Source organism: Periplaneta americana, unplaced genomic scaffold (assembly GCF_040183065.1).
Source record: "Periplaneta americana isolate PAMFEO1 unplaced genomic scaffold, P.americana_PAMFEO1_priV1 scaffold_21, whole genome shotgun sequence".
NCBI classification, from domain to species: Eukaryota; Metazoa; Arthropoda; class Insecta; order Blattodea; family Blattidae; genus Periplaneta; species Periplaneta americana.
Window position 1 is genome coordinate 3031552 of NW_027185502.1, and position 20346 is coordinate 3051897.

At 36.6% G+C, this 20346-nt stretch overlaps 1 protein-coding gene across 4 annotated transcripts in view; it reads left to right on the forward strand.

The window, feature by feature from the left end:
• The window catches only part of LOC138693789 (uncharacterized), a 180436-nt gene that overhangs the window by 135898 nt on the left and 24192 nt on the right, over window positions 1-20346 (forward strand). For 2 of the 4 annotated variants that reach the window (XR_011330449.1, XM_069817589.1), the window contains exon 2: window positions 2699-3638. The exons of the other annotated variants lie outside the window; for them this stretch is intronic. The gene's annotated coding sequence lies outside the window, so the exon portion shown is untranslated. Of the gene's footprint in view, window positions 1-2698; window positions 3639-20346 lie in introns of those variants that run through there. 4 annotated transcript variants of the gene reach the window in all.

The window sequence follows — 20346 nt, forward strand, 5'->3', positions numbered from 1 at the left end:
TGTTAGAAAGTGAGGTTCATTTATAGTATCATCTTCCACAAAATCTGGACCATTTTGTAATTCATTCTGAACATCAGGAACACTTTGAATTACTTCAGTCAATGTAATATCATCTGGTGGAGTTGGTATGGGAAGTCCTGGCCCTTGAAGCACCGGCCGAATTGCAGAAGCTAAAAATTTATATTTAACAGTGTCTGGACTTCGAACTTATTCCAGATATATTTGTCAAGCAGAAGTAGCAGTCTGTCAAATGATCCTTAGGTTCGCGCCATGTCATTGGGACTGCAAAAGGCATATGACAGGATCCTTTTAACCAGGTAGTTAATAGTGTTAGGTACACATTTAGCACAACAGATTTCCGGGCCCATGTCTTGTTCTGGTCTATTTTGTTAAAATAACAGTCATAAGCTCTTCTAACTAGAGGAGTAAAATTTGGCCTCTGCGATTTTAAAGTGAGCTCACCACATACTTAACAGAAGTTTTTCTAACAATGAGACACTTTCAAGACATGTTTCTTATACATTATGCACTACTCCTTACAATGCACTATTAGGTACGGTATTATACACTTCTATCACAATTCAATTGACAATGGAAGAGAGCACAGGATTAGCTTCTTTCTTTAAAGAAAGCTTCTATTCATCTGGGAAATTTACCTTACAATCACAGTTTTGTGAGGGAAATGTCATTGTTGTTATTCGTGAATTCACAGGCAACAATACCAAATGTTACAAGTCAATAGTTGACACAATGTAATGAAATATAAATGTAAAATACACCTTGTAATCATCATGTTGTATACCACAAATGCTAATAAACACGAACAAATTTATTTTCAAAATAAAATAAAAAAATGGTGGGTGATGGAAAATTCTGACTTCATTTTTGGAATCAGCAGATGGCAATACATAAGAAACACCCGAAATTATTTATTTAACAAAATCATTGTTGACCAGTGTTATTGTTCATGATCATTACTATTTGGTGTGCTTAAAATAAAACTAGCCAGTGTTATAACATTAACATGGTTTCATTTTTCAATCAATTTCTGGCAAGCATTATTTTCTGAAAAGACTGCACATTTTACTGCACGTCTTGAACAACAAAAATCATCATAATAAATCATTATCATCCACGGCAAAATCAAATATTTACAATAAAGATTTCTTATCTTATGCAGAAAAAAGGGAGAAAAATGCTTGAAGAGAAGAAAAATATGGGAGCCAGGAGAATGTTAAAAAATAGGGGAAAATATGGGAGATCCCAGGAAATATGGGAGGGTTGGCAACCCTAATTGGGTTGAGGGAAAACCCTGGAAAAAACCTCAACAAGGTAACTTGTCCCAACCAGGATTCAAACCCAGCCACTTGGTTTCGCAGTTAGATGCGCTAACCATTATTTCACAGGTGCGCACAGAGCAGTATTATGACAGACTCTGTTTACACATACTAAGTAATATATTTAAGTTCTCAACTAGCCCTCAGATTACCTACCATATCTGGCATTTCACATGAACCACTGGCAGAGACATCAGGGATGGTACTAGAACTCTCATGACCAGTGGAAGCTCTTACACTAGATAAGATTATGACCTTGTAAAATTATAATGACTGAAAAGCTTCCCATGTTGGACCAAAATGTTTTTCCCAGACATTTTTCATGTCTTTAGTTTTAGAACAGAAAGAGAAATTCCTTCACTCACCGTGTTAGGACTCATTGAGTCACCGATTTACCCTTCACCTCTTGCAAGGACAGTAAACGGTGTTGTTTGTTTTCTTTAATAATAATTCCTTTTGACTAAAGGAAAATGCCAATCACAAGGAGGCTTCATTACATCAGCAGTTTCAGATTTCCAACCATAAAATTTACAAGCCTCATGCAGAGGAAAAACAGTTCCCTGGTGAAGATGTTCATATTCATCAAGGTTTGCAAGTTTGTAAGTTTTTCGTGTTTCTTAACTTGTTTTTCAATCCTCCCAAAAACAAGTGAGGAGGTAGAAATGAATGGTCTACAAATGGGAAAATGATGTAAATTTGTGTGACAGTATTAAATCTGTTAAGCATGTGTTTCACTCCACGTCACAAAAATTTTTAAGACAAGAAACCTAATAGAAATTGTAACTAACTTATTGAAACATAAAAGTAGCATAGTCAATGCTAAGGCTAATCTATGAAGCACAGTTTGTTCAGTCACAGAGTTGAGTCATAACTTGGTCATCTGTAGATAGTGCTATCTACCACAGTCGTTGAAACTCAAATCAATCATTGAAATGAGATCCACCAAAAATCGAAATTCGACTCACAATTCTTGCAATGTAATCATTCTTCATAGCAAGATTTCGTCATCCAAAAATGAATTTCTTGGTGAACCATGAAGGTAAAAAAGTTTACTTTGGTCATTGAAGACAAGTAGATCCATAGTTCACTTTCCTTGCAAAATGCATAAAAATTAATCCTTGCATCTTAGGAAAACCACGCAGAGAAAGCAGGTAAGATGAGTGTCCTCTAAGACCGTGCCAGTCAGCTACTTCTGCTAATTCCAATGAAAGATCTGTCGTACATAATAAATCTCGTCTCCATTATAATGAATTCAAACCTCCACAAGTTGTGTGTTGACAATGCAAAACTTAAAAATGTTTGTTGCCAACATTGCAGAAATGAAACATATGGATGATATGATATGATATATATTGTGACAGCCCGTCGAGACTCGATCACGCGTCCCTAGAGGGGCGCAACGTAAGGCGATGGACGGCACGCTGGTGCATGCCGAGAGGGGAAGAAAGCCAACTGCGGCGCGAGGTGAAGGGGGAGCAGCGTGACAGATTATTCTCGAAAACGAATTGTCCAGTAACAGAAACGTCCGGAAGGCCCGCGAAGCATTGCCGAGCAAATAAAAGGAAGCCAGCCTCCGAGAGGAGATCAGATTTGGACAGCAAGCCAGTTAGTCTTGTGTAGCAGTGAAGCCAGCTTCGAGACCGGAGTTCGACTTGAGTGTGTCTGCAGCTGTGAGCATCCTGGCCAGTGAACTGTCGCCGGAAGTCCGGAGTTCGAGTGCAGTGGACCGCAATTGGGGGACCTGAGTTCGAAGTTCAGTGGACTGTCTCTGAAGGTCTAGGGTTCGAGATACTGTGAACTCAAGTGATGGAGCTGGAAGAACTAGCCAAGGCAAACGAACTGTGAACTGAGAATTGATAGTTCTGTTTTGTAAATAGTGCTTTGTGAACATTAGTTAAGATTAACAGTTCATTGTTGTTCTCAATAATCCAAGTAAATTGTCATTGTCGTCGGTGGAGTGCAATAACGAATACTGTGTTACTGTGTGGAGTGGAAATCCCATTGTTGACGGAAGAGTTTAAATTATTGGAAGTGACTATTGTTTTGTAATAAAAGTTACAATATTTGTCGTTAAGCACTTACTTCTGGTGAGATGACACTTCACATACTTTGTATACAATGCCCTCCCACCTTATTACATAGCAAATTTATGCAAGTCATAACTTACTTCCTTCTCTCTTCCACTCTTGTTCTCTTTAAATGTATCTTGTCACCTCTCATTCACCAGCCTATCTATCTATATTTCCCCACTTCTCCACTACTGACCCCACACTTATATGATTATATCCTCCCCTCACTTCACTTCACTTCCTATTGATATCCTTGGTTACCCCCTACTATTTTCTTGTATTTTTCCCCACTACACCACTTCTTAAATCATGTTTCTTTTTACTATTCATCTTTATTCCTTCATCACTGCTCCTTGGATCTGTTCCATTTTTCTTCACTTGCCTTGTTTTTACCTGACTCTGCAACTCACGTACTCGCCTTGGAATCGCCTCAAAATGCTGATTGCAGGAATTTTGACGTGTTTTTTAGATTTCCTCTATGTGTTGATATTTACTCCTCAGATGACGTCATAGGCTTCTCTCAATTGCTTAAAGTTGCTTCTTTCTGCATTCCATGTCTGTCTGATGAACTCCGTGTCGTGCTTACCTTGCTATTTTCATTAATGTTGCCCAAGCTGATTCATTTCCAATGCTCCTTGACACCAATCCCCTAATTTTCTCCTTCAGGACTCTTCTATTCCTCTCCATTTCTTCCGGATCTACTTCTGGTATCTTAATGCTTTCGAGACATTCTTCTACACCAGTGGTTCCCAAAGTGTGCTCCGCGGAGTCCTTGGGGCTCCGCAAGTAAGTCTCAGGGGCTCTGACCGCGGCAGTTATGAAGATGACAAAAATTTCTGCTTCCATCTAGCCTCTAGTGCGAAAAACGTAAACTACTTCCATCAAGCGAAAAGTACTTTCTCAGAAAGTAGTTTGATTTCTTCTTGATAGATAGAAACGGAAATAATAGATTACTAGAGTCATCAGCCATCAACCTGTGCTCAGTCAAAGGGGGATAACAACAGGTGTAACCTTACTTTCGAAGAAGATAGTGCGAATTCTTTGGGATTGAGTTCAGAATATGCTGCACATGATCCTGCTTTAGTGTAGAGGTATCGAAAGGAAGTAAAAAAACGAAAATATTGTCATTCATATTTGGATATGGGCTTCACGAGTTTTCTGATGGACGACCACAGTGTGTGATATGTAACAAAGTTTTGCCCAATAGTTCTATGTTCTCTGCCAAGCTTAGACAACAGTTCGAAACTGTTCCTGACTTCACAAATAAAACTGCAGACTACTTCAAGAGAAAATATGACGAACTCCATGCAGTTCAGACAAAAATTTCATCTCATGTAAAGACAAATAACTAGAAAGCACTGAAAGCGTCGTACTTGGTCAGTCATGACCTGGGTGTTACTGGTAAACCTCACATCCTTGCCGAAATTCTTATAAAACCACTATTAGTGAAAGTAGTGAAGTGCATGGTGGACGAAAGAACTGCAAACTTGATCTCCAGTGTGCCCTTATTAAATAACACTGTGTGTAAAGAGATCAAATGATGTTAAAAATACCATAATTTCCCATATCAGTCAAACGAAATTTTTGCTACAACTTGACGAATCTACGGACGTTGCCAGATTAGCTGTGCTAATGACGTTTGTGCGGTACGAATTTTCAAGTTCTTTACATGAAGATATTTTGTTCTGCAAGTCATTGCCATCCCCTACAAGCAGTACTGAATTTTTTTCCCTGATATATGTCTTCATTGAAAACTCGATACCATGGTTCTATTATGATGTACCAAAGTACATAATAATAATAATATAATATGCGTAAGTAATAACTTAGTGATTCAAGATGGCGCTCATCTTGTTCGATCCCGGTCGCTTAGTCACTCGTAATGAGTGCACCTCTGTACACAGTGCGTTGGACATTGTGCCGCTGTCACATATTCTGTGACACAGTACATGAGGGTAGGCCACCAAAGGGAAAACTGAAAGTAGAACTTAAACTGAGGAGATTCGATCTGGCATGGGAACTGGAATCGGGTGTGGCTTAGTGGATGAAGTGTCAGCACATAGAGCTGAAAACCCAGGTTCGAGTCCTGGTGCTGGAGAGAATTTTCCTCTGTTCTATCCATCCTTCATCGATACCTTGGGACAATTACATTAATGTGTGCACAGATGACGCAAAGACCATGGTAGGTCCTGTTACTGGAGCTGTCACAAGGATCAAGAAAGTTAAAAAAAAAAAACTGCACAAGTAGTCATTGCATACTCTACCGACATGCCCTCACAATGAAAAAAAATACCAACATTATTACAGCAAGTACTACTGTAGACAACGTCTAAATTATCAACTTTGTTAAGGCACGACCTTTGCAGTGTAGGCTACTCAAAATCCTGTATGAAGATATGGGAAGTATACACAAGTCATTTTTATTAGTTATTTATTACACACAGAAGTGCGATGGTTGTCGCTTGATACACGTTGTCTTCACTTTTGAATGACCAAAAGAGTTTGCCAGCAGATTATTTGAATGATCAGGAATGGTTGTGCAAATTATGTTACTTGGCAGACATTAAAAAAAAATTAATGAATTCACCACATCAGTACAAGAGAAACAGAAGACTATATTCAATGCTAAATCTGTGCTTCAGTGGCTGGCCATGATAATATCTTTGAAAAATATTGGAGTGCAAGAGGTCAAATGACTTTATTGTCAAACGCCTGGCATTAGAAAACAACAATAACATACGCTAATATGTTTTCGCGGGATATCAGCCGAGTTAAGATTTTGGAATGCTCCAAGCTTGGAGCATTCCAAAATCTTAACTCGGCTGATATCCCGCGAAAACATATTAGCGAACCAACGCCGAGAAAGCCTCAAATCATACAACAATAACATATCAATGCTAATGACAAAATTGCTGCACTGAAGAAAAGAAAACGTTCTAGAGCAGACGTATCCAAAAGCCTACTCACGAGTACGCCCCTGAACGGAACCGAAGATAGTACGTAATGAGTGCACTCCGCCTCACCCATCCCCACCTGTACTGTACTCAATGTTTATGCGCAAACGAAGAGCAGTGGCGGATTGCCATTATCATTGTGTTGGTCGGAGTGTTCCACCAATGTCTTCTAATCATGGGCGTAATACATTCAAGGATGAATAGGAAGAGACATTTTTTGTGTTACTGGGGAGAATGTGAAATGTTTCATTTGTTCGAAAATTATTAAGGGTGTGTTAAAATTCAACATGCGACGACAATACTCGACTCTTCACAAAGAATATCATACAATTACAGGCATGTTGGACATGTGAAAATAATTTATTTTGTGGCTATCTGTATAATTGTTGGTTATACATAATAAGCAGTATATTACAATACGTTTACACTCAGTTCCGAATGACAAACATACAGTTTTTCGTTCAATTTTAGGTGAAATGCATAGGCCTACAAATATTTTGATAAATATAAAACAAGAAAATACAAACACAAATCACACACGTGTTCTCAGTCTTAAACAAAAAAAAAAAGCTTCTTGCTAGATATGTTCTAGCTTGGAATATTGGAAAATTAATGAAGCCCTTTACAGAAGCATCATTTGTAAAATCGTGGATAGGTACAGCACGTTACTAAAATACTGATTCCAGAACAAAGTCAAAGATTAAAAAAATAAAATTGTTTCCAATTACAGTTCAAGATTGTAAATGTAATTGAATCTGAAGTCGAAACCACAATTAACCAGTTTGTAGCTTACTCACTTGCATTGGACGAAAGCACAGATAGAAATGACAAAGCTCACCTAGCCATTTTCATCCGAGGAGTTAATGAACATTTTACTGTGTCTGAATGTCTTCTAGATGTCATTACAAAATACAACTGGAGAAGATCTTTTCCAGGCACTGAAAGACACCATAGAACAGAAGAGGTTGAATTTGCAATGGCTTGTGTCAATAGCAACAGACGGGGCTCCAGTTTCATATATGTCAAAATAATATACAAACGTATGATATTTCTTATTCTTTTGATATTATTTGTAAATTTAAGCAGACCGTTGCCGTGATCCCCCACTGATCGCTCCCATCTGTTGAGGTACGAGTCTCTTCCCCTTCACTAGCCTTACAGCGCACTGTGTTTGGCGGGCAGCATCGAGAGCACGAATGACGATACGCTTTTTGGAGACCTCTGTTCTAGAGTCTAGAATAAGGATCTGACATGTTTCTCATTGACTTCAAACTTTATAGAAGAAAATAACATAATGAATAACTCATTCTTAGCAGTAATAAAAGAGCGCTATGATAATTTGCTTCAAAATATGAATTCATACTTTCCAAGGGACACTCGGGAATCGAGTCGAAAGAAATATGAGTGGATTGTAGATCCATTTTCAGTGACGACAAAACCAGCAGCCCTCAATGCGGCAGAATACTTATAGACATGGTTTCGGACAGACACTGTCAGGCACCATTTGAAAGCAAACCACTTCCCGAGTTTTGGGCTGTTAGGGGAGATTCTTTCAATATTAAGTTTAATAGCTAAATTGCTCTTACTGCCTTTTGGTACTACACACCTCTGTGAAACAGCCTTTTCGAAGTACATGGCTATAAAAACAAAATATAGAGCTCGTTTGGATGCAGAAGACGATATGCATCTTCAACTGACTTGTGTGACACCGGACATTGACAAACTCTGTTGCAAGAAACAGGCACATTCTTCACATTAATTCGGGTGTAAATGTAACATTATATCATGTTTTAAATATCTTAACTACCGGTACTTCTTATAATTATCATTTTGTAGATTTAAATAATGTTGTCTCCAGTTCTTTTTTACTATTGTTTTCTTTATATATATATATATATATATACACCTTATTATTTAAACTTCCGTATATGTTTCGTGTGTAATATGCTTCATACAACATATACAGATAGAACTAAACACTAAACATTTCTTGGGGCTCCACGAGAAACCTTTGCCAAAGGGCTCCGTGGTTGAAAAAGTTTGGGAACCGCTGTTCTACACTAAAGATCAAGTTGTTAATCTTTAATTTGTCTCTACACAGTTTTGCAAACTGACCACTTTTCCTAGCTTCTTTCAGGAAAGGGACCAAACCTATCCTCTGCTCCTTACTTCATAACTCAAATCATTGTGATTTCAAGAATATATATATTGTTGAGATAGGGACCGATGACAGGCTTATGTGAGGACGGCAATGAACCTCCGGGTTTCTTAAAAGCCAGTAAATAAGTATATATATATTGTTGTGTACTGATAACATTGTTGCATAATCCAGCAATATAAACACCGCAGAAGGATGAAGCTATGTCACTCCTTGACATGGCCAGTTTTGAATCCACTGGCTGAGTGACCTGTGACCTGTTTTGTTGCATGACCCTATATTCAGTGATTTCTAATATGACGTGGCAGATTATGTAGCAAATTCTTGTTTCACCAGACAGAGCTAGAGTACAACTTTGAGTTTATAATTAAAACTCCTTTTCTTAAATTTTGAAACTTGGCCAGTTTTGATACTAGATGCCTCACTTGTTGTAAACTTCATGCTGCTCATCAATTATTAGTTTTACAAGAGATTTTCAAACGTATGTCTCCTTCTGTTGTAACATTCCTTAACTTATAAGGGCAGTTCTTCATCATTGCTGCGGCATCCATAACGCACACAATTAATTCTCCACATGTGTTTACCTTAGTCTGCTACATAAAATCCTTCATAAGCAATAACCAAGAGGTGCCAAATCTAGAACCTGGTTAACCAGGAATGAGGACCTCCTTGACCAATCCAACAGTGTAGAAAATACTGGTTTAGATGATCTCTCACAGCAAGGGTGAAATGAGCAAGTTTGAAGTGCATAGGAAGTCTCATTGCAAGGGGAACATTGTCTAGTAATTGTGCCAATTCGTTCTGTAGAAAGAATAGGTATATGTCGACATTTAAGTTTCCAGGTAAAATGAATGGTCATATGAGCTGATCATACAGAACACAACACCATACATTTACACTAAATCAATGTTGAAAATTGGTTTTCTCTGTGGCTTTAGGGTTAATATTTGCCCATGTAAGTTATTAATGCCATTCCATGTGAATTGTGACTCATCAGTGAACATATTACAGTTGTAAAACTCTCTACCATTTCCATTTAACCAGGTGCAGAACTCGACACAAGGGGCACGATCTTGTGGCTCTAAATTTTGCTTGAAAATGATACAGATACAGTTAATGCACATGGAATGTCCTCCACACCAAGCTACACATCTTGAAGTTAGAGGATTGCACTATACAGTGTTAAGAATGTTTTCTTCTTCTGCTACATCATGTTGTTGACTTTTTCATACTGGATACGAATACTGGGGAGTGAACCAGTTTGCCTCAGTGTGTTAAATGTTCCACTACTACTCAGGATTAGAAATTTTACAATTAGGATAACAGTGGTGACATTCTGCGCACGCACGCATGTGCACATACCATAAATAAATGCCATATCAGCATATTCCTCAGTTGTAAATTTATATGGTATCTTAAGAGAACTAACAAGCTGCTAACTCCACAATGTATAACCATCAACTGAACACACCAACAATGACTCTCTATGCATTGTAAAGTAAGTGCAGGTGTTGACATTTGAGAGCTCTATTCACACCAACACATTTAGAAAATTAATTATTATTCCTGAATTATGTGAGATAAGAAAACGCTTTATTAGGAAAATATGTTCCAAACCATTTCAGGAAAATGCTCCAATAGTGGTGGTAAAACTTTGTGAATCGCCCTGTACAAAATGTGCAGAGTTTAGAAGGTCGAAAAATGTTCTATTCATTGAGACCATTACAAATGGCTAAATTAACATTACTTTCTGGCCCCAATTGAAGACAAAGGCATAATCAATCTTTGCAATATTCTTTGTTTTATTGATATAGGGCCTATACACTTTATATTCCGAAGTGATATAGTGTTACGTAGTTCAGTCCATATCCTATGGTATGAGCAGTCTTCTCACAATGAAAATATTAGTAGCCATGAACAGTAAAAGATCAAGAGTAACATACCATAGACCACTTCAGACTATTTTATTATGCAAATTAAGATTTCAGGTATAACTCCCTGTAAAGTTGATTTGAACTCAACTTTACACGGAGTTATACCTGAAATCTTGATTTGCATAATACACGTCACTGTTCGTTAACAGAAAACCACAATTTGAGTCACACAGAGTTAGTGTGCACTCAATGTTGGTTGCTTGACGGTTGTCAGCCCACTTTGAGGTCTGTGGATATAGAGGGAAAAATTGGATCGGTGTCTGGTAGAGTTCCCGGGTAGTTCAGTTGGGAGAGCGTTGGTACGTTTAACCAAAGGTCCCGGGTTCGATACCCGGCCCTGGAACAATTTTTCCCTTGAAATTATTTTATTATGCTCACTCATCCACGAAAAAGTACCTACTATTCATAAGTTCCTGTAAATAGTGAAAGGTTTATGTAGAACATAATTTAAGTGCAAGTCAAAATAGTATAATTTATCAGTTAATAAACACAATGTTAAAATTATATTTTATTAACGACATTATGTAAAGAATAGAAAGAGGCAGTACCAAATATACCGTTAATATTAATTATTAACTTCACAGACTGTTATCAAGCTTATTATTAAACACACATATATTAATAGAAATGTGCAATTATTACAATGCAAACAACAATTAAGTAATAATAATCACTAAAATTCAAGTGCCACATAAAATTACAAATAAGCTAAATAATACCATGCAATAACTTACTGTTTCTCAACATCAGCACATTTCTGTTCAAAATACTGACATAATTCCTCCATTTCCTTAGCATGTTTAGCTTCCAGTTCTTGACGAATTTCTGTTAGGCCAGAAACATTTCCGCATTTCATATCTGTTATGAGCTCACGCAACTTTATCACTTCAACTTCGTGCTCGTGAGACAACATGTCCACAGCCAATCTACATTTGATGAAAGGTGCAAACATCAAACTACTTGATGTAAACCAAAGCGAAATCATATCTTGTTTACATAAAAAACATAAAATATTTATTCACATAATCTATGCACTTAAAATACTGTATAATTTCTCATAAATTCACATGCACAACATTCTTCCTTCAGTACAATAGCTGAATTCATTCACAAATCATATATTTAAAAATATAACATACTGTACTTCAGCCATTAAATGAAGAGTGAGCCTGTTTTAGGATATTTCTATTTTTTTTAGTTAGGGTCGTATACTGCATTATATGCCAATTAAAAGCTAAGAAGCTTATATTTTTAAACTTTAGTAGGTCTACTGATTTTGTTTATTTTGCAAGTAGGATTTTATAAATTATTCAATTTGCATGTAACAAAAACATCTGATTTCTTGAAAAAATTAAGGAATTTAAGCCTCACAGTTGACACATACCGGTATGATAATCAGCTGATTATTTACCTCCAAAAGTTATTCTCCAAAGTAGTACTAGTCTAATGAAATAGTATTACGATATTCATTTCCAAAGGGTGCTGTTACTGATATTTAGTAAAGTAGTATTCATTTGTCTAAACCATAATAAAAAAAAATAGTAAGAAACTTTATTTATAAGAAAATAATTTATATAATGATAACATTTCATATTTTCTAACTAAGGATATGGTGGGAACCTGTAAGTGATTTACAATGACTCAACAGGTCCTACAAATTCTTGTCGCAAATAATTCAGTTTTAGGCAATTTTAGAATTGAAAATAATAATAAAAAAAATACTATTTAGGGTTAATTTAAAAGAACAAAAGAAAAAGAAAAATAGGCAGAGAGTGTATAGTTTAGGCCTACAATTTGTTAGTTAATCAAATAGATAAATGTAAAAGGTAACTGTAGGAACATAATGTTGACAACAATTAATTTCATAGAGAGTCAAAAATACTGTATAGGCTACATGAAGAAGTCCACGGATTAGACGACATCATCTTTATTCCATGTACTGAGCTACCTTTCTAGAACCACTTCCTTGATCCTATTTCCACTTAAATTTTATATTGATCACTGTATTACAAAATTTCTTTTTTCTTATCATGTTTTATTCGATTTTAATCTTATTTCCATTATTATTTGTCATATGGCAACCTCACAAGTTACAGAAGACATTAAAAAATTAAAAAATACCGTACATGTATCATTTTCTGATATCATGCTATTCATACAACTCTTCTACATGTAGAAGAGTTATATCAGACAAGGAATCATCCAGATAACTTAGCTATAGAAGATGAAAATGCCGTACCAAAAGACGAAAAAGGATTTTCAATTTTAAGTGAAGAAGTTGAACTAGCACTTAACCCTTGAGAGCTCGAGCCTGTAAACTTTACGTCATGGCTCGCGCACGGTCAATTCAACCGTGCGTGGAAATGAAGCGGAATCTATATTTTTTGCTAATATCTGTTAGCACAAAAGTTACAAAAACATTATTTAACTGCAGTTTATTCATTAACATCAATATTATTATTACAAAAACATTATTTAACTGCAGTTTATTCATTAACATCAATATTATTATTACAAAAACATTATTTAACTGCAGTTTATTCATTAACATCAATATTATTATTACAAAAACATTATTTAACTGCAGTTTATTCATTAACATCAATATTATTATTACAAAAACATTATTTAACTGCAGTTTATTCATTAACATCAATATTATTATTACAAAAACATTATTTAACTGTATTTTATTCATTAACATCAAAACATTATTTAACTGTATTTTATTCATTAACATCAATATTATTATTACAAAAACATTATTTAACTGTATTTTATTCATTAACATCAATATTATTATTACAAAAACATTATTTAACTGTATTTTATTCATTAACATCAATATTATTATTACAAAAACATTATTTAACTGCAGTTTATTCATTAACATCAATATTATTATTACAAAAACATTATTTAACTACAGTTTATTCATTAACATCAATATTATTATTACAAAAACATTATTTAACTGTATTTTATTCATTAACATCAATAGTATTATTACAAAAACATTATTTAACTGTATTTTATTCATTAACATCAATATTATTATTACAAAAACATTATTTAACTGTATTTTATTCATTAACATCACTGTTATTATGTATTAAAAAGAAGATGAACATGCCAATATCCAAGTAACCTTGAGTGTTCTTTATACTGTGAAAAATATATAAATCACATTATATGTTAAATATTTTCATCAATGTCATGGCCTGGTATAGGAGTAACACAAAAATATGACGGTATTTCCACTTGTCCTATTCATTATAGTCATTATCGGTGTGAAATAGACCTAAATTCAACAAACACGGAAGAAAATAATATTAGAAGATGAACTCACTTAGTCACATGACCTCACACGTATTACATATCTTCATCACTATCACCATCGGCACTTTCTTCAGGATTAGCACAAAAAGTGCAAGTTGACTGTGTATGTTCTTTGCAGATGAAGTGGCGGCATACATTACACCTCGTCTTAGGCTTACGATTTTTCTTCCAATCACAGAGATGGCACCTTCCTGGACCCTCATCTTCTCCAGATGGAGGTGGATTTCTTTCTTCGGCAGTTCCAGTAATTTCTCTGATGTTTCTCTTCAGTTGATGCGGCAGATTTTCTAGTTGCAGTCTTTCAAGTATGTAATTTCTAGACAACTCCTTGCTGAGTGTTTGTAGGAATTTTCTTCGAAACATGTCAAATTGGCGAATATTGTGTTTCAGTATAATGACACTATTGAAGCCTGCTATGTTCAGTAGTGTAAAGAACAGAGTTAGAGGCCAGCGGTTACTGGTTCTTGCAACTGAATACTTAGCCTTGTACTCGTCCACCATGTCCACCCCTCCTTTCGTTGAATTATAAAACGTCAACATGTAAGGTTTTCTAGATTCTTCAGAGTCTGGATCAATTTCATCGGTATGATGCATGGTGGATAACAGCAACACCACCTTCTTCTTTTTCAGACAGTAGTGCAGAAGGGTCTTGTCCTTGGTGAACCCGAAAACACTGCTATTTTCCATTGAACGACTTTGCAAAAATAAAGGGGGCACCTCCCTCTTACTTTTTCTCAGCGTTCCAACTAATGTTAACTTGTGAGTTGTTAAAAGTTCATCAGCAAGCGGCACTGAAGTGAACCAGTTGTCAGTGGTGACGTTTCTCCTGGATCCACTGATTGGCTGCACCATCCTGTTCACAACACATTTAGCAGAGTTATCAACTTGGTAGGGCCCTTCAGGCTGCTTACCAGCGTAGACTTCCATATTCAGTGTATAAAAGGTTTTTGCACATGCCAGAGAGAATACCTTTATTCCATATCTTGCCGGTTTTGTTTTTATGAATTGTTTGAAACTGCACCTTCCCTTAAAAGATTCCAACATCTCATCGATAGTGACGTATTCGCTAACAGTAAAATTCTCGGAGCATTTTTGAACAATTTGCTCAAAGAGAGATCGAATAGGAGCAAGCTTATCAACACTTCTGCGCTCTTATCGAGTATTTGAATCATCAAATCTTAAAACTGTCACCAGGAACTTGAATCGTATCCGGTTCATACAAGTTCTGAAATAAGGAACACCTGTCCCATCAGCAGACCAAAGGTCGAACAGGTTCAGATGAGATGCTCTCAAAACTCCAGCCATATAAAGAAGTCCTATAAAAGCTTCCATTTCAGTTCTCGTTGTATTGTGTGCATCTCTTGGGCGGCTGTAATTTGGACGCACTTTTTCAATTTTTTCATTTGTATGTCTAACAATTTCATCAATGATAGTGTCAGTAAAAAATAACTACCAACACTGGAATGGAGTCGATGCGCTCCTTGGTACCTGTTTTACACCAGGTATAAACCTTACTATATTACGTTCGCCAACACGTCTGTTACGTGGTGGACAGTGCATTTCCCATGTTGTTACTCCATCTTTCCCTGTATAAATTGGACCTGGAACAAGGTCTACTTCCTCATCTGCTGATTGAGCAGAGTCTGTGTTATGATCGATTTCTTCAACCATATCTTCTTCTTCAACTTCCGATTCAATGCTATCAATTGGTCTGATAATTTCTTCTTCACGGAACAATTGTCTTCTGACTGCATCAGCTTCCCTTCTTGTTTCTTCTTCCCGGGCCATTTCCTTTTCTACACTATCAATAAGGTTCCTTATCCTTTCTCCCTCTTCATCCATATTTCTACATGGCAATAAGCACTATGAGGCGACACAAACAACGCAAGCATGCTAAATCTCTTATCTATGCTGTTCCCAAGCTTCCCAAATTAAGGTAACCCTAGGTTTAATCATTAAATAACGAAACGAAAATCAAACGTCAGTGCCATGTGTGGAGATATCGAAGATTGGCAATATAAATGCATAAAATTTATGGTAAAATGGTTTAAGGGGGGATATACAGGTTTCAGTACTAAAATGACTACAATTTATATAATTTTTTTTCTCAGTAACAATTCATTCTTTCATCTTCTATTTTGGTATGCTCAATACTCACTACTTCTACTATCCTACACCATTTTTTAATTTTTTGTAACTATTGCCAATATTAATAATCATCATCAGAATTAAGTTGTTGTTTCTAGTGCACTGATTTGGTATTTTAAAGATAATGTCCATAAATATTAATATTTTTTAGTGATTCTTTTTATAAATTATTCGTAAATGTCATATAAACAAAACTACCTACAATCATCGAAATATCTGTATACAAATATTTTTAATTTCAATTTCTTCTGAGAAGTTCAAATTTTCATCTATTTTTACATAAATTTTTATTTTTTAAAAATAAGCTATAAATGACTAAGCAATGACTGTAGGTAGTATTGTTCACAAGTATGAAAGAGAGTTTCATACAAAATTTCACTGCAATATCTTAAGAACTTGTCGAGTTATCATTAAAACGGTTCTGAAAAATAAAAGTTGTGGGAAATGAGCAGTAAACATACCTAATGTGTGGGAAGATATTAAAATTCTCCTGCTGCATAAACTAGACCTTCCTCACTGGCCTTTCTGGATTCCTCTTCCAGTCGCAGCTTCTTTCTGCATCTTCTTGCCTTCTTTGTTGATTCCAGGACCCTTTTGTTGGCGGAGCTGAGACGATTCTCATTCAGTTCATTCACTGAAGCCTGGCAGTACTGTCCAGGGACGATACCAAGTCTCTGTAGCACCTTCATTCTTGCTTGCATACTGTGAATTTATTTCCACTCAACAATAGGATTTTATTCTTCCAACAATAATTCCTTTCTACAGTTCACCTTAAATGCTCTCGTCAACAATAGGATTTTCACTCAACACAGTATTCGTTATAGCACTCCACTGACGACAATGACAATTTACTTGGACTATTACGAACAACAATGAACTGTTAATCTTAACTAATATTTACAAAGCACTATTTACAAATCAAAACTATCAGTTCTCAGTTCACAGTTCTTCTAGCTCAGTCACTCGAGTTCACAGTATCTCGAACCACAGACCTTCAGAGACAGTTCACTGTACTCGAACTCAGGTCCCTCCAACTGCGGTCCACTGCACTCGAACTCAGGTCCCTCCAACTGCGGTCCACTGCACTCGAACTCAGGCCTTCGGATGCTGACACAGTTGTGGACGCACACTCGAGCCGAACTCCGGTACACAAGACTGGCTTGCTTGCTCTGGCTTACTCACTCACTGACTGGCTGACTAATCAACTGAAACTCTCTCTGAGTTCCCTCACGCTTCTTCTTTTATAACCACAGCGACGTAGCCTGGAAGGTTCGAGTTATTTCGACGCGTGTGTCCATTCTCGAATCATCTCGCACGCTGCTGCTCTTCGGACGGACTTCTCTAGAAGATTCGGGAGGGTCCGTCCCTCCTTCACTCCGCAAATAGCAGCTGTGCGCGCACTCTCCCCTCGTCGCGTTGACGTAATACACCCCTCTGCCCTTCAGCATGCAGATGCTCCCCGCACCAGCGTTTCGTCGGACGCGTGTTCAAATCCCGTTGCAGCTGTCACAATACCATCATTGAAGGTCATGGTAGCATCATAAACAGCAATTTCCACTATTCTTCTACCAGTTTTGTGGCAAATTTTCCAAATTTTAGAGTTCAACGATTCGTTATTATTTTGAGTATTTTTTTATTTTATTGGGTTATTTTACGACGCTGTATCAATATCTAGGTTATTTAGCGTCTGAATGATATGAAGGTGATAATGCTGGTGAAATGAGTCCGAGGTCCAGCACCGAAAGTTACCCAGCATTTGCTCGTAGTGGGTTGAGGGGAAAACCCCGGAAAAAACCTCAACCAGGTAACTTGCCCCGACCGGGATTCGAACCCGGGTCACCTGGTTTCGCAGCCAGACGCGCTGACTGTTACTCCACAGTTGTGGACCTTATTTTGAGTATATCCACCAACACATCTGTTAGCAACTCAGTACTAACCAAAGATTTAAATACCGGCTTTATGGTGTTCATGATGGCAAGTGGTATATTGTTTTTATGCCGGTACTGGCTGATGGTGCCCTCATGTACTGCCCGTTGATAGGGACACCATGAATCTTCACCTTTAGGGCAGAAGTTATGAACAGGATTGCTGTCAGTTGAACTTTTGTGATACTAAATGGCCCATATAGCCTGTCTCATAGCATCAACAGACTCACTATTTGCCCTTATAGCATTCCCATTATACACAGTTAGTGTGTTAATAACAGCATCAGTGTCTGTTTTTACTACAAATTGGTTTACCATCACTGAGTTTTTTTCCTGCCATATCCTTCTTCTTTTTCCTCAGGTTAGTCCCCATTCTCTTCCATTCCATTTTTTAAATGGTAACACCAGATCTATAGGGTTGTGATTCTGAAACTGCTTTATAACTTTTCGTGTCTCCATCACCTATGTAGTTCACATACTGAACATTGTGTGTTGCAAGAGAGCGATTCAAAATTTGTTTCATTCCCTCTACTTCCATGTTACCAGATGAGCCTTTGTGGTTTATAGTGCATTCACACTCATGACTTTCCCACCATTCACTATAAGCTACAGTGTCAGTTTTATTTTTCCATCGATCACAACCCTTGCACGATACTGACAACACTTGTGTATGAAGAACTTTGCCTGATTTTGCACCAATCACTGTACATACTCCTTGCAGTGAAGAGTGTCCCCTAGTCAGCCAGGTGCCATCACAAGAAACAGATATATCTCTGGAGTTTGTTAGGCTTACTTCTTCTTCTGCAGCTTTTATTACCGATTCATTTGCAACTGCAGCTGTAGCAGACAAGATATGTCTAGTTACTATGTCATAAGTCCACAAAAAACTTTCAACCCCACTAAACCTTGTCCTAGGCATCTCATAGCATATATAACGTGTCTATTTATTGAATAAAATATGTTAATTTTTGTGCCTAACTTTGTACAATTGTCAAAGGATTCTACACTTACACATTCACTACACACTATATTGACTTTACATCCTAAACCTACTACTTTATTTACATTGATATGTACACTAGCTCCACAAACACACCGCAGACACTTTTCTAGGGTCCTAAATAGTATATTTACATTAAAAATCATGGTGACACTATCTACATCACAAGCAATTTCTTCCTGATTCGCTGCAAATTTCTTTTCTGAAGCACTGCACAGGTTATGTGAAACACGTGGTTCTTCGCTTGCACTTATTTTGTTGGTAAACCGATTATCAACGAATTTCTTTTTCTTTGTATAGTACCCAGCCTTTCGTTTACCCATTCTGAAGCTTTGTAGATAAATTCAGAAATAATTCTTTACACAACAGTGAAAAAATTAACTCGGAAAGCATCCACCATCAACAAACAACAGTAGAGAACATCAACTTTCAAAAGGATGGCTTTCTACAAAATTCTGCTTCCTGTTTGGAATAGAGAAATTCAATATGAAGTATCAAGGCAAAGATTAGAAGCCCTACAAGTATGAGAATACACAAAACACCAGCGAAAATATCCACGTTACACTGACTGGTGAGAGGAGGCGTGGCACCATCAGATTTAAAGGGCTAAGTAGGTGCAAATAAATGACGCGCTTACACATTTATGGCCATAACTCCGAAAATAATAAAGATAACGACAAAATTCTTTCACTAACCTAAACATAAATATTGAGTCTTCATTTAAAAAAAAAATATAAAAAAATTGACTTTTTTTGACCCTCAAACCTGTATATCCCCCCTTAAATAGGCCTACACACTAGTTACGCACTGCAGCTGTTCCCTTTCATTTCCCAGGTTATCCTAGTGATTTTATTGTTAGTGGAGTTCCTGTGTGTTATCATTTAATCTTTTTTGGTAGGTAGGTCTACAGGGATAAAACAAGAGTTTTCTTAAGGTTGAGTATCGGTGACAGGTTAGGTTTGGTTGGTTCAGGCTTTTGATATACCGGTACTTTGCACAGGTATGCGCATTTTGATCGGTTGTGGGTATGGTATGGTCTTCCTTTGGTAGCGCAATTGCAAAAAAATTACCTTTTAATGTAACGAAGAGAAGTTAATAAGTAGGTGGGCCTACTGAGCTTGAAATGTTTCAGTGAATTAATAACCAAGATTTGGTTAGGAGGTCGCATATGAACAACAGTGTAGCTACTACTCGTCAGAATGTATTAACAGGATGTTGAATGTAGGCTATAGCCTACTTTCGTCAAAATTAATTTCATTACTAAACTTAGGCCTACATTTCGTCGATACAGAAGTCAGAAAAACATAAAAATGGGCCAGAAAGCGTATAGCATTAGATTTCAAAATAAATAAATACGAAATCATAATAAAATTAGACAATTATAAGCACTTACATTAAAATTAAAGCGTGCTTGTTCCTTGGCATTGTATAATTAAATTTGTTCACTCCAACAAATAGCCCTAGGTGTTCTATTTTAAATAT